At 42.3% G+C, this 13,862-nt stretch overlaps 1 pseudogene; it reads left to right on the top strand.

Annotated features, from left to right (window-relative positions):
- Positions 1-11,666: 11,666 nt before the first annotated feature.
- Positions 11,667-13,118, top strand: LOC128932339 (tubulin beta chain pseudogene; annotated as a pseudogene).
- Positions 13,119-13,862: the final 744 nt, after the last annotated feature.

Raw genomic sequence — 13,862 nt, 5'->3', positions numbered from 1 at the left:
GAAATTGCCACAGACACCCCAAACTTCAGCAATCACCAACCTGATCAGTCAGTAGCCATTAATGTCTAGGCAAAACCCTCTGCCAGCAAAAGAGATCATGACTTGCCAAAGGCTCAGGTGATCATTAGCATATTTTAGTAATAAATTATTTCTTAATTAAGGTATGTACATTTTTAGACATGTTATTGCACACTTGATAGAGTACAGTATAATGTAAACATAACTTTTATATGCACTAGAAAACTACAAAACTCATGTGACTTGCTTTATTATCACATTCACTTTATTGTGATGCTGGGAAGCAAATCTGTAATATCTCCGAGGTGTGCCTGTAGCAGCCTCTGGAGACCGACAATGGCTGACGGACCCAGGGGATGGAGAGAGCCTTCTGTTTCATTATGAAGCCTTTTGAATGTTTTGCATTTTGTACATGTGTACATTACCCATTTAAAGGCAGAGAAATTTTTTGAAAAATATGCCAGAAAGTATTCTTACTAAAACAACTAAAAAACGATTACCAAGAAAAAACTAACACCCTAAATAGCAACTAAATTAGGCAAAAGACAAGACCAAAGAATTCACCAAAGAAGCATGGTCAGCCAATCATCAATTGGTCAGTCTCAAAAAGAAACAGTAAAAAAAAAAAAATACAGTGTTTCTTAACTGAACATGCATGATGGGCTAGTGATTTGCCTAAATTCTCTATAACAGATACCTAAAAGGGAGAGAGTATAGGAGGAAGGGAAAAGTGAAAGGAGGGAAGGAAGGAGGGAGAGGGAGAAGGAGGGAGGAAGGGAGGATGCTTAATCTCTAGGTCTCTGGGTGCAGCCAACAGGAGACTGTGACACTTTTCCTTCCTGAGCAGGAAACAGGAGCCCAGGCTACATGTTCATTTTAAAAACCTGTCAAAGGCTTATTATCCCTTATAGTATTTATAATCACAGCCCCACAAAAATGAATGTGGGTTTGCTTCCCTCCTCCCTGCTGCAAAGTAAAAGCCTTAATAAGTCACAGAAGAGGGCGTCTCAGGAAGATACCGGGAATGAGACCAACTGCCTCCTTCAAAAGTTAACCATTTCTAGAACAGTAATAATGACAATCCCAACACATGCAAGCTGTTGTTGCCCTACTTTTAATATCTCACCTCCTTTAATCCCCCACAATAGCCTCATGATTTAGGATTTATCTCCACTTTATAGATGAAGACATGCTGGTTTAGAGCACTTACATAACTTGCCAAGCATCCCATGTGTCAAAGGTGGGATGGCAAGAATTTAAAACCAAACTGCACTGCCCTCTTAGATGATGTCCAGATAGAGATCGTTTTCTCTCCACCCTGTGAAACCATACATAGTACAGAAGAGATGGCCACTTCACAGTCAGGGATGGCCAGGTCCCTCATACCCCTGTCCTAATCCACGAGGGTCAGGACCAGAGTAAGGAGACACGGTTAGAACTAGTCACTTGCTGACATTAGCACGAAGAAAAATGATTAACAAATTAAAGAGATTTGTTTCCATGGAAACCATCCACCTAAAGTGATATCTGTGTTCCTGGTTGGATGGAGGAGCTTCTGAAATCTTAATAACAGGCCTGAAGGAAGATAAGCTGTCAGGCTGGAAATGGTAAGATCTCATTGTTCAATCTTTGTTGAGACACCTTTTGGGTGCAGCAAAGGAGCTATATTGTAGTCAACAAAACTTCTGTTGTCCAATAAAGAATTTTAGAAAAGTAAAGTTAAATGAGTCACTAGCATTTGTTTGTATCTATCCAGGAACAGGGCTTGTCTGAAAAGCAGCGTCCCAGACACCAAATGTCCCCTCTTTTTAGTCCTCATTGCACTTGCCTCTTTGTGCTCCTGGGCACAGCTGCCCTCGTCTCCCTTCCCCCCACATCCACATCACTCCTTCCTTAGACTCCTAGCCAGGGTTTTCTTCTTCCTGAACAACCCAATTGTTTGTCTGCCCTCCCCCTTGTCTGTACATTTCCTTAAGTGACCAGGACTTCTGCTAACGCCTACTCACAAGCCCCCAAGCAGCTTCTCCAATCCTCACCCCATCTCTGCCTGGACACAAGCACTCTTGTCCCTCCTACACTTCTTCCTGCCCTCTCACTGGCTAGCTTGGGCTAGTGAGACCATCATGCATCCAAATACCCTAAGAATATACTCAGCCATTGCTTTTTCCTTTCCCTCCAAATTCAATCAGTAATCACTTTCCTACAATTCTACCTTAGTGTATCACCAATCTAATCTCTCTTTTCCATCTTCTTAATGCAACCTCAGAGTAAGTCCTCCTCATCTCACACCTTGCCCTATCAAAAGAGCCCTTTTTACAATTTACCTGATCCATGCTCTGTGCTATCATCACTGCTAGATTTCCAAAACTCCGGTCATGCTTTTACCGTTTAAAAGCCTCCATTGTTCCTTCAGCACCCAGGCTATCTGACCCTGTATTACCTTATTCCTGTCCTATGCCCCTTTCCCTCTTCTACCTCAATGTCCCTTGTCATTCACTGAACACAGTGTCAAGTGTCTGGCCTCCTGGCTGGGACCCTCACACCCCTTCTCCACCCAGGGGAGGTCCACTCATCCTCCCATGCTCCTGGGGAGGAAGCCTGCACTGACTTCCCAGAGAATTCAGCTCTCCTCTGCTGTGTGTTCACCAGCACTAAGGAGATGAGGCATAAAAAGAACAGTAGCCAACATTATTGAGTGCTGTGAGCCACACACTGTGCTATCGCTATCAGGATGGATGCTGTCTCAGTGAGTCCTCACTGCAGCCCTCTGAGCCCACCTGCTTTACAAGTGAAGACACAACAGCTGCACTCTGTATTCTCTGTTGACTTATCCATCTCCCCATTAGATTGTATGTGAGCTTCCAGGGATAGAAATGGTTATCTGTATATTCCCAGAGCCTGGCAAGGACCAGGCACATGATAAAAAGGTTCACTAAGCTCTGAATGGAAACAGGAGGGAAGGAAGAAAGAAGGGATGGAGGGATGGAAGAAGGAAGGACAAACAATTCCACAAGAAGATCCTGCTCTCTTTGCTCTAACTTTGCACCCACTAAGCATCCCTCTGATTTGTAATTTGCCTTCTGAACAGGGCTCCATTACTGACATGGACCTCCAATAACAAATCAATAAAGCATAGTTGGTCTATACTTAGCCTTCCATGGGCTAACATGACTTGTTTTGTCAGGATCTGACTCCTCCAGGTGATCAAACAAAGGCAAAGTTAAGAGAATCCAAGCTGACTTCAGTCCACACCTGTGCAGCCCCCGGAAGGTGTAAATCTAAGTTACCCCACTCCAGCATCCCGTAAGCTATATCTAAACACTTCCTCTGCCTCTCAAACCACCTTCACTACTACAGGAGAGTGATGCACCAGGATTTGACTTCTCCATTGTCTCCGTCAATAGACAGCTCCTGAGGCCCAAAGTTGATCTCCTGCCAGGATCTGTATCTGCCATGTTGTCAGCTGCATGCAAGGCTGGCTGGCCCACCAAAGCTTAGTCTTCCTTGCCTCAAAGCAAAAAAGAAGCTGACTTCTGATGAACAAATGAAGGACTGTTTGGAAGAAATTTCCCGGATTCCCATCCAACAATATGTGGGCAGGAGAGAGTCCTGTTTAGATGACAATACCCATGGTACTGACTTTCTGAGATAAAATATCGGAGTGAGATAAAGGGCTCAAGGAAATCAATCTTTGCTGCACAGAACAGGTTTTTGTAGCATGATGTGGTCGAGAAAGCTCAGTTACTTCCTCATGCATGTGAGTCTGCGCCTCATTTTTCATAAAAGCTGCCACGCTGGCTGGGAAGAAGCCTGTCAGAAAACAGCCATTTTGGAATCTAAGGACAATCAAAGGACTCCAAGAAGATGCCTGGGCATTGTGCAGCTGTGGTTAAGGTCCGAGGTCAGGCCCAGCTGTTGACCTATATCAGGGGAGCCTAAAATCTGGGGCCCATGCGAGACCAAGAACACAGGGTGTAGGTTCTATTCCAGTCCTGCCTTTAGCTGATGTGGTTGTTTTTCTCCAACTAAGTGAAGGGAACAAAAAGTGAAGCAGCACTTATTAGGCACTTACTGTGTGCCAGCCACGGGACTGCATATTCTATACACATCATCTCAGCACTGTGATCAGGACATCCCCACTTAATGGATGAGGAAACTGAGGCTCAGAAAAGGTAAAAGCTTTGCCCAAAGCCACACAGCCAGGAAAAGGTATTGCTGGGACTTTAAGTCAGGTTCCTTTGGCTCCAAAGCATGTTTGCTGTGCTCCTGGGTAACTTTGGGCCAGAAGAATGATGAACAGTCTTAGAAGAAGGTCCCTCTGATCTCTAGATTCTTCAGCCCCAGAGCAGACCCTGTCGTAGAGTGAAACTCTTCAGTGAAAGGTGATTCTGGAGATGCCCTTTATTTCAGTTTGGTAAAAAGGAAACGCCTAGATCCTGTCCAGACCTGTTACTATTTATGCCACGGAATTTCCCTTCATGTAGACCTGGGCCATCCAGCCTGTGGAGACACAAGGGGAAAGAGCAGAATTGTGCAGATTCCATGGCAGCCTTCAGCTTAACCCCAGGACCGCAGCCCCCTCTGAAGACCCCCTGCCCCACACAGTGTGTTTGTGGGTCCCTGGCAGGGTAGGGTAGGGGAGCATCCTTGTGTTCAAGATCAGCCCCTTTCTTCTCAGTGCCCCCATCTTCTCCCACCAGTTTTCTGCCCTAGTTACCATCTTTACTATTCCAGAAAAACGCTGAGCCACCTGGAACACAAAACCTCCAAGATGCCAAAATGGCACACCCTGTGCCCCAACTTCCAGAACATTTCTGAGGACACTGCCTCCCACAGTCATCACGAGGAACCCCCATCCCAACGTGGTTGGATGCGAAGCCAAGCTATATCCCTCCTTCTCCCATGTTTATCTGTTGAAGCTCCAAGCCTTACTTACAGCCTGCTCCCCTTCTTCAGCCAGAGAAAAATGCCTTATAAAGAAATTCACCCAGGCACCAAACCTTGGCAGACACAGGCAGGAATCCCAAGGAACCAACTCCTGCAAGACTGCCTCACACCCTCCTCCCCACCCTGAGTCCCTATTTACAGTCCATACATAGGTTTCCACCCTCACCCAAGAGTGTGCTTTCCTGCAGGATAGACACATCAGAATTAGTTTCCTCCTTTCTCTCTCTCAACAGGTAACAGTTTGTAACTTCTTGAGACTCAGCTAGAGCCACCCTATCACAGAATCTTAGAACCAGGAGGGGCTGAGCTGGCTAGCTAGATTGACAGCTCCACTAAATAGTGAGATTTTTTCTCAAAGGATCCAAGTATTGCTCATGTATGAGCATGGGGCCCGCAGCTGGCAGGTGCTATATAATGTTGACGCCACCTTGAAAGTCATCTGTCCAGCAGCCTCCCCACTATGGGAGATTTTTCCGTGGACATTTCCTGATTAAATTTTACAAAATGACAGCGAACACTGTGGCTGCCATCATGGCATTGTCTAAAAAGTGGCAAAGAAGCTGCTGCTCCCAGTTCTCTTCCCCTTCCTCTGTTAGGCCTTTGCCTCCACCTGTAACCTCTCCAGCGTCAGTCACCATATATTAGGTGAAAATAGTGCGGCCAATTCTCCATAACCATCAGGCTGAAGCCCCTTAGCATATCAAGCATAGCTGTGTGTAAGGCATCAACTGCCTCCCTCTTCAGGCCTGCACCCTTCCCCAACCATTCCTGCCTCCTAGGAACTGAGAAACCTAGAGAATCAATACAAAAGTACACGTAGTAAAGGCTCAGTAAATAGTTATCAAGTGAACTGTCAGGTCTTCATCTGCAGGCCTTGATGGGGCAGAACTACTCTATTCAGACCTCAGTCCGAATAGGGGCAATGTTTGACCCCTAGCACACATCACTACCTCACAGACTCCCCTGACCTTACATACAAGCAAGACGCCCCACTTCATCAGCTGGAGCTACAAAATCAGATCAATTAAAAAAAAAAAGAGATTTCAAGGTCTTAGTTCAGCAAACGTGAAAATGTCCTTCTCACTTCACTGGAGTCCCTTCTTCCTGTAATAAGCCTTAAACCGTATGGACTTAGCCTAAAGGCCATCCATGCAGACAGAGACCCGGAGAATGCAGCCTGGTCACCAGCAAGCCTTCCCAGCTGCTGCCCTGGCCTCACAGTGCCCCTGCTGAAAATGGCAGTGTCCATGGGTATGTTGGGGGGTGATGGTGAACTACCATGCCTGGGCCAGAAGCGGTTCCTCCAAGGATACTGCGAGAAAGAAGAAAGGACCTTTCTCTCCAATGTGATGGCCACAACTATGGCCATGAAGTGGGCCTCTGGTACCTTTCTTGATATGTACACCGAGTTTGGGGCATTGGTTCTAATTCTTCTGCCCTATTCTTGCCCATTTCTGATATATTCTCCAGGAATGAGGTTAGAGACATAAAGAGAAGGGTCTTACTAGTGTCCTTCAAGTTGTCCCTAATATGAACACCCAGAATCCACCAGAGAAATCGTTAACTTGTAAGGAGAAAGGAGTTAGGTCTGCTGTTCTGTGTTTCCCACAGGCGTCTTCCGTGGCCAAGATACACAATTTCACACCTCCTCTATAAAGATTTTTTTAATTAAGAAATTTCAATGTAAAATAATTGAAACATAATAAAAAGAATAGAAAAACAAGTTATACCTAAGAATTCACCACCCAGATTTAACTAATATTAATCCACTGTCCTATTTGCTCTGATTCTGTTTCTGAAAGGAATACAAATTACAGCTACCTTTATCCCTAGTCTGCCCTCACCCTATATCCAGAAGTTATCCCCCTAATTTAATCCTAAAGTGGGTATGTAGCATTCTAATATATGAGTTTAATAGAGTTTGATAGCAGGACTCTGGGCCCAAAAATAAATGTTTGAATCCCAGCTCCTCTACTTACCAGTCCTGTGCCTCAGTTTCAGCATCTGTAAGATAAGGTTGGGATTAAATGAATAATGTATTTAAGTCCCTTAAACAACACTTGGCACATAGAGACTCTATCTTAGTTCATTTTCTGTTGCTTACAAAATAATACACAAAACTAGATAATGTATAAGAAACAAAATTTATTTCTTGCAGTCTGGAAGATGCAAAATCCAAGGTTGAGGAGTTGCATCTGGTGAGGACCTTCCTGCTGATGGAGACTCTCTGCAGAGTCCCAAGGTATTGTGGTGCATCAAACAGTGAGGGGGCTGGGCCTGCTAGCTCAGGTTACTCTCCCCCTTCTTATAAAGCTACCAGTCCTACTCCCATAATAATCCATTATTATATTAGCCCATGAAACCATGGTGATCCACTCGTCATAGGGCAGAGCCCTCATGACCCAATTGCCTCTTAAATGCCCCTGTGTCAACACCACCATGTTTCAAATTAACTTTCAACAGGAACTTATACATTTTGACTATTATTAGTAATGCATATGTTTATGTATTTTCTAACATATGTGTTTATCCATAAACAATTTATATGACTGTTTTAAAGTATTTTACAAATATACATATATAGTATCATCTGCACATATCCTTTTATTTTTTTAAAAAAACTCAACAGTATGTTCTGTGATTTGAGTATGTTGACTTACACAGATTCAGTTCATTGTTAATGAGGTGTAATACCTCAGTTTATGAATATACTTCAATTTAATTATGCATCCCTCTATTGATAGACCCTTGAGTTCCTTCTGATTTTTCACAATTACTGCAATACATCAGCGCACAGTTCCATGTACACATGCAAGAATTAGATGCCTGCCAGTGGAACTGCTGGTTGCTCACAATTGTGATTTCAGTAGATACTTTTATGTACTATAAATATCCTTGAGCTCTGTCCTGGGATGCAATTAAGGTACTCAGAAACATTTTATCCTTTTGAGACTCACTTTTAAGCTTTGTTAGAGGAAACCAGAGCAGTCTTTAGTTCATAGCTAATTTTTTCCCATTACTGGTTACTTCTGATTATGCTCCCCAATACCCTGTGAATTATGAGATTTTCCCACTCTGGCTGGTGACACAAACCATTCTCAGTCTTGTGTGAATTCCAGAGATTGCACCCACTAATTATTTCCATTGTTTTCTCCAATGGAAATACTTGGGTAGTTTCCCTAAGTAAATGCACTGAGCAGCCTTCAGCTAAGACTCTAGAGGAACCCTTGCCAGGTCCCTCAAGCTCTCTTGCTCTGGGCAGCTTTCCCCTTCCATGCTATTTCCTGTCAACTGTAGCCTTCTTGCTGTCCGTAGCCTCCCAACTCCATCTCTTTGACACAACTCAGGAGTGAGAGCTGTCAGTTCTCAAGGTAGCAAGCTGGAGTGATTGCAGGACTTATGTGTTTGTTGTCTGTCCCTCAGAGGCCATGGTCTTGGTCTTGTGCTGCCTAATGTCTGTGTGCCTTATGGTTTCCTGTATTTTGTTTCTTGTTTTTAGTCATTTCTGGCCAGAGGTAAATCCAGTCCCTGTGACTTCACCCAGGCCAGAATGATATTGTTAATTTGTTCTTTGAAGTGATGAAAACATTTTACAATCATAGCAATGGTATGGAAAAGTTCTAGATTCTACACCACTTTCCCCATCATCGGTCTTCTAAAATTTTAAACAATCTAATGGCGAAAAATGGTACAGATGGGTATCTCACAGTTTAATTTTGCACTTCCCTGATTACTAGCAGGATTGTGCGTCTTTTCATGTATTGGCTATTTGGGTATCTTCTATCAATTTCCTGTCTACTGCTTTGCTCATTTCTACACTGGCTTGTCTATCTTCTTATATATTGATTTGTATAGGCTCATTCCTTACATATTCCGGATATTGATCTTTTGTTAGGTGAATGCACTGTAAATATTTTCCCAGTCTATGATTTGTGACTTCACCTTGTGTATAGTTTCTTTTATCATATAAAACCTTCTATTTTTTATATATTCAAATTCATCAGTCTTTTCCTTTATGGTTTACACTTCTGTGTATTATTTAAGAAATCTTTCTCTACCCTGACACAACGAAGATGTCTCTTACATTTTCTCATAAAACTTTTAAAATTCACCTCTTCTTAGTCCTTCTGGAGTTTATTGCATGAGTTAGGAATTGTTTTTCCCTGTGGGGATGACCAATTGTTTGAGCGCTATTAATTAAATAAACCTGTTCCTTCCCTTCAGATTTGAATGGCAATTCTATCATATACCAAGTGGGGTCTTTATTTTGTGCATTCCTGGAAACAATACCAAATTGTTTTGTTATATCTTTAGAACAGGTTTGATACCTGGTAGGAGAAGATACTCCTCCTATATCGTTACAAAATTTTTGTAGCTATTCTTGACCTCTAAATCTACTTTTTGAACCAGTTTCTGAAGTTCAATAAAAAAGCTCATAAGAATTTCATTGAAACTTCAATACATTTATAAGTTAGTTGAAAGACAATTTAAAATATTGAGCTTTCTCATTTATCTTTCTATTTGAGTTTTCCTTGACATTCTTCAATAAAACTTGATAATTTCCTTCATTAATCTCTTGCAAATATTTTATATTCCTAAGAATAAATTATAACTACATAAGTCTTATAGTTATTCAGCATGAGTTTTTAGATTATGTTTTAATAGATTATTTAATATTATCAGGTTTTCTGGATCTCCTGAAACTTCTGAACAGCCTTCTATTATCTGGAGAAATTGTCAACCTTCTGATCTCTTTCTAACCAAGTAGTACCTTTACTAAGTAGCATCCTGGTTTCTTCCCACCAGTCCTGCCTGGCCTCCTTTAAGGCCAATGCTCTGATAATTAAATGTGCCCCCCTTGACTTCACTTAGAAAGTGAGGGATGTAACCCAATAGTGGAGATAGATATCCATTTTTCTAGAAATTATGCAGTAGAACAGTGGAAGACTTATCTATCTGGTCCAGAATTTCAATTGCTGGAACTGTACAGGGTTGTCATGGCTTCCTGATATAATTGACTGCTGTTCCTGACTGCTTCGTGTAAAAGCTTAACTCTCTGGCCTCCTGTAGATTCCATGAGCTGCTGATATCCTCTAATGAATATGCTTTTGCCTAAATAACTGGAAAGCCTTCTATTGCTCACAGTCAAGAACCCTAATATAGGGATATTGCTATACTTGCTTTTTTTGACTAATATCTGTCTAGAAAATTATATTGATATCCTTACACTTTATAGGTGTGTCTCTTGTAAACAGCACATTGCTGCATTTAAACATTTATTTTTCGTATAGTCTGAGAATTTGTATCTTCTAACAGATAAATGTAACTGCTCTATATTTAATAGTTAATAAATTTTTGGAATTATTTATGCTTTCCTATTTTGTATTTTCTGTCAGGTTTTTCCTTAGTTTTTTATATTTTCCTTTTCTCTCTTCTATTAGGCTGTTTGAGCTTTTTCTTTTCTTCTTTTTTAATCTCAAATTGAGCTTATGCTATATATAACACTTTTTATAGAGTTCACTTCAGGAAACCAAGCACAAATATTTGCAATATCATACATTATAATGAAGCAGTACAGAAAATGTGGTCTCATTTTGAAATTTCAATAAATTTTGATTTTATGTAGCTACAGCAATTTATGTCTATGTAAAATTCTTTGACAAATTCAAATACCCAACTATATCTATGCCACAAGTTTGATATTTTAGGCCACGTGTTGACCTTTCTTTATAAATTTGGAAGTTGAGATCAAACTCACACAAAGTATTAGTTGAATAATATCTAATATTGCACAATGCCCCTAAAGCTAAAAAAAAAAAATTACTTGCAATTTTTCAATCTTTGATTCAATCGATCTTTACTATTATTATAAAAGTCTTATGTCCTATAGAAGATTATTTGGTGGCTTAATTGAAGATCTCTTGCTTTTTGTAAAAAATCATTTTCAGTCTTTTTTAATAATATTCTACCAAAATTATCATAATAATAACCAATAATTTATTTCACCATTTCTCCATCTAAAGGTGGCTTTAGTTTTTGTACAAGAATTCAAGCCATCTTGTAGGTGGCCAAAGTTATCAACTCAAATGCTATAACTCATGTGACTTGCACAATACAATCAAGCATGTTACAAGATTGTATCCATGCAGAGAAAAAGGCTTATTCAAACTGAATCAGTTTATTGATACTGACTAGATAAATGATGGGTTTAAGTGATTGATACTGACTAGGTCAATTTTTGTGTTTTGTGTTTCTAATGGAAACAAGGCATGTACCCGATATGCCCGCTATAACAAAAAATAATGTCTTATATAACGCAATCATTAATATGAAGTGTAGCCTAATTAAAACAATGAAATTTTTTTCAATAAAAAATATTTTATACTGGTTTAAAATTAAGTTTAAATTAATCAAAATTAAATAAAATACAAAACGTGGTTCCTCAGATGTACTAGTCATGTTTCTAGTGCTCAGTAATCACATGCAGCAAGTGGGTACCACACTTATATACCCCAATGTTTTTCTTTTATTTATTTTTTAATTACATTTTAGGTTTTGGGGTACATGTGAAGAACATGCAAGATTGTTGTGAGAACCTTCCTGCCGCTGCGTTTGTACCTCGCTGCTCCAGCCTCTGGGGTGCATTCCAACCTTCCAGCCTGCGACCAGCAAAGAAAAAAAATTACATATTTTTTTTGCATCGTACATACCTTGAGGTGAGCAAAAAAATTAAATTTTAACCATGAGGGAAATCGTGCACATCCAGGCCGGTCAGTGTGGCAACCAGATCGGTGCCAAGTTCTGGGAGGTGATCAGTGATGAACATGGCATTGACCCCACTGGCACCTACCACGGGGACAGTGACCTGCAGCTGGACCGCATCTCCGTGTACTACAATGAAGCCACAGGTGGCAAATATGTTCCTCGTGCCATCCTGGTGGATCTAGAACCTGGGACCATGGACTCTGTTCGCTTGGGTCCTTTTGGCCAGATCTTTAGACCAGACAACTTTGTTTTTGGTCAGTCTGGGGCAGGCAACAACTAAGCCAAAGGCCACTACACAGAAGGGGCCAGGCTGGTTGATTCTGTCCTGGATGTGGTTCACAAGGAGGCCGAGAGCCATGACTGCCTTCAGGGCTTCCAGCTGACCCCCTCACTGGGCGGGGCACAGGCTCTGGAATGGGCACTCTCCTTATCAGCAAGATCCGAGAAGAGTACCCTGATCGCATCATGAACACCTTCAGTGTGGTGCCTTCACCCAAAGTGTCTGACACCATGGTCGAGCCCTACAATGCCACCCTCTCCGTCCATCAGTTGGTAGAGAACACTGATGAGACCTATTGCATTGACAACGAGGCCCTCTATAACATCTGCTTCCGCACTCTGAAGCTGACCACACCAACCTATGGGGATCTGAACCACCTCGTCTCAGCCACCATGAGCGGTATCACCACCTGCCTCCGCTTTCCTGGCCAGCTCAATACTGACCTCCGAAAGTTAGCAGTTAATATGGTCTCCTTCCCACGTCTCCATTTCTTTATGCCTGGCTTTGCCCCTCTCACCAGCCATGGAAGCCAGTGGTATCGAGCTCTCACAGTGCCCAAACTCACCCAGCAGGTCTTCGATGCCAAGAACATGATGGCTGCCTGTGACCCCCGCCATGGCCGATACCTCACTGTGGCTGTTGTCTTCCATGGTCGGATGTCCATGAAGGAGGTCGATGAGCAGATGCTTAACGTGCAGAACAAGAACAGCAGCTACTTTGTGGAATGGATCCCCAACAACGTCAAGACAGCCGTCTGTGACATACCACCTCGTGGCCTCAAGATGACAGTCACCTTCATCGGCAACAGCACAGCCATCCAGGAGCTCTTCAAGCGCATCTCAGAGCAGTTCACTGCCATGTTCCGCCAGAATGCCTTCCTCCATTGGTACACAGGCGAGGGCATGGACGAAATGGAGTTCACCGAGGCTGAGAGCAACATGAATGACCTCGTCTCTGAGTATCAGCAGTACCAGGATGCCACCGCAGAAGAGGAGGAGGATTTCGGTGAGGAGGTTGAAGAGGAGGCCTAAGGCAGAGCCCCCAACACCTCAGGCTTCTCAGTTCCCTTAGCTGTCTTATTCAACTGCCCCTTTCCTCTCCCTCAGAATTTGTGTTTGCTGCCTCTTATCTTTTTTCGTTTGTTTGTTTTCTTCTGGGGGGTCTAGAATAGTGCCTGGCACATAGTAGGCGCTCAATAAATACTTGTTTGTTGAATGTCTCCTCTCTCTTTCCACGGGAAACCTAGGTTTCTGCCATTCTGGATGACCCTGTATTTCCTTCTGGTGACCATTCCTTCCATCTGTCCAGTTAATATTCCCCTTTTAAAAATCTCCAAGAAGCTGGGTCTCATCCAGATCCTGTTTAGAACCAACCAGGTGCTGAAAACATGTAGATAATGGCAACCATCCTAAGTGCAAAGTAGAAAATGCTAGAAGGTAGTGGGGTAGAAGTCACTGTAAGGAAAGAGATGGAATTTTCCATTCTAAAAGTTTGGGAGAGGGACATCGAAGCTATTAAGTCATTAATTTCTAGGTATTTCCATTTCCCATCTCAGTTTCAAGGGAGGTGTTAACAGTATTATTTCCATTTTTGATCTCCCTCCAAGCTCTACCTTGTGGAGGGGTCTGCCTCACTCTATCAAGTGGAATCCTTCCCTCTCCAACTCTACCTCCCTCACTCATTAAACTCCTTTCTGCTGATCAGAGAAAGGGATCAAGGGGGGAAAGAGACCAGCCTTGGTCCCTAAGCCTCCAGAAATGTCCTAACCCCCACCTTTTCTTGTCCCTGAAAAGGAATTAACATCCCTGACTATGTGGAACAGTGTATACTGCCACATCAGTGTTTGAGTCAA

Source organism: Callithrix jacchus, chromosome 6 (genome assembly GCF_049354715.1).
Source record: "Callithrix jacchus isolate 240 chromosome 6, calJac240_pri, whole genome shotgun sequence".
In the NCBI taxonomy this organism is placed as follows: domain Eukaryota; kingdom Metazoa; phylum Chordata; class Mammalia; order Primates; family Cebidae; genus Callithrix; species Callithrix jacchus.
The sequence above is the reverse complement of the archived record's forward strand: the minus strand, read 5'-3'. Positions and strand labels throughout refer to the sequence as shown.